This window comes from Rutidosis leptorrhynchoides, chromosome 1, assembly GCF_046630445.1.
Source record: "Rutidosis leptorrhynchoides isolate AG116_Rl617_1_P2 chromosome 1, CSIRO_AGI_Rlap_v1, whole genome shotgun sequence".
Lineage (NCBI taxonomy): Eukaryota > Viridiplantae > Streptophyta > Magnoliopsida > Asterales > Asteraceae > Rutidosis > Rutidosis leptorrhynchoides.
Window position 1 is genome coordinate 183,339,176 of NC_092333.1, and position 1,997 is coordinate 183,341,172.

At 38.8% G+C, this 1,997-nt stretch overlaps 1 non-coding gene across 1 annotated transcript; it reads left to right on the forward strand.

The window, feature by feature from the left end:
* The first annotated feature begins 1,688 nt into the window (after window positions 1-1,688).
* On the forward strand, window positions 1,689-1,795 carry LOC139887354 (small nucleolar RNA R71). Its single transcript, XR_011773189.1, has one exon. It is a non-coding gene; the product is annotated as a small nucleolar RNA R71 (small nucleolar RNA).
* The last annotated feature ends 202 nt before the right edge of the window (window positions 1,796-1,997 follow it).

Here is a 1,997-nt window from a genome sequence, read left to right on the forward strand (position 1 = left end):
AACGGGGTCATTTAATTTTGTATCAACAACGGGGTTCTTTGTTATCAGGTCATCATTAGGTGTTACTTCATCTTCCCCACACTTAGGCGTTTTATTATTACTAAGCACTACCGTTGGAGTTGGTAAAACAATATGGTTCTCACCGATCGTTTTTTTTTGGTTCAACGGTTTTGGTTGGTGGAGATTTAGACTTTCGAATCATAAAGGTGACCGATTTGTCACCATCACTAAGTGTCATTCTACCCTCTCTTACATTAAATAACGCCCCGGTGGACGCTAAGAATGGTCGACCTAAAATTAGAGGAATGTTTGAGTCCTCTTCTATGTCAATGACAATAAATTCAACTAAAAAGGTTAAATTACCCACTTGAACGGGTAGGTTGTCAGCAGTTCCTACTGGGTGCCTAATGGTTTGATCAAAGAGTCGAACACTCATCTTCGTTGGACTTAACTCACCTACACCTAATCTCTTATATAATGAAAGAGGTATAACACTCACACTCGTACCTAAATCTGCTAGTGTATCATACATGACACAATCACTAAGTAGACAAGGAACAATAAATTCACCCGGATCACCCACCCTGGGTGGAAGTTTTGGTGGAACTGTCTTCACCGGGTTTATTTTTACGGTTTTTGTTTCTTGTACCTTCTTATTCTTCTTTTTCTTTCCAGAGGTATCACAAACTTTATTACCTATTACTTGCTCATACTCAACTCCTTTTCTTGGAAACGGGATGGGTGGTTTGTAGGGTGCCACCACTGGCTTTACATACTCGGGTGGTGGTGGTGTTGTAACTTCTTCATTGTTACTCACATCTAAAACCTTCCCATCTTCTGATGATGGTTTTTCAGAATTTGTTGATACCATATTAACATTCTCATTTCAAGGATTTACTTCAGTATTACTCGGTAGCTTTCCTTGTTCCCTCTCACTCATCATGCTAGCAAGAGTACCTACGTGTTTTTCTAGATTCAAAATCAAAGCTTGTTGAGTTCTAAATGACTGATCAAACCTCTCATTTGTTTGGGTTTGAGATGTAATAAATTGTGTTTGAGATTCCATTAGCTTTGCCATCATTTCTTCCAGATTTGGTTTTTTTTATTCGGTTTGTTGTGGTGGTTTATACAAGCCAGGTATTTGTTAATTGAAAGTGTTGTTTTGAGTTGGTTGGTTATTCGGACCTTGTTGGTTATACGAGTTATTGTTGGGTCCATTTGGATTGTAAAGAATGTTTTGATTTCGATTGAAGTTTGGCCTTGGCGGTTGATAATTATTTTGATAATTATTTCCCGGCCTTTGGTTCATGTAGGAAATACTCTCATGTTGTTCCATGGTTTGTTCAATGTGACAATCTTTCGTTAAGTGTGGTCCACCGCATTTCTCACAAATGATTCGTATTGCGTGAATATCTTTAGTCATCTTTTCCATTCGTCTCTCGAAAGCATCTATTTTTGCGAAAACAGAATCGAAGTCATGGCTAGAATCGGCTCTAGCTGCTTTAGATGAACGAAAAATATCTTTTTCTTGGTGCCACTCATGCGAGTGGGAGGCTGTGTTATCAATTATCTTGTGAGCTTCGGTTGCGGTTTTCTTCATAATGGAACCACCAGCTGCTGTGTCGATGTCTTTTCGTGTAGCAACGTCGACACCTTGGTAGAATATTTGTACTATTTGATAAGTGTCTAAACCGTGCTGAGGACATCCTCTCAACAACTTTCCGAATCTTGTCCACGCTTCATATAATGTTTCATTTGGCTTTTGTGCGAACGTTACAATTTCTCCTTGAAGTCTCACGGCTTTAGATGCCGGAAAGAATCTTTTAAGAAAATTTTCAACTAAGACATCCCATGTGTCAATCGCTCCTTCGGGTAATGATTCTAACCAATCTTTGGCTTCTCCCTTTAAAGTCCAGGGAAACAACATGAGATAGATCTATTCATCCTCAACTTCTCTGATTTTAAATAGAGTACAGATCCTATTAAAGGTTCGAAGA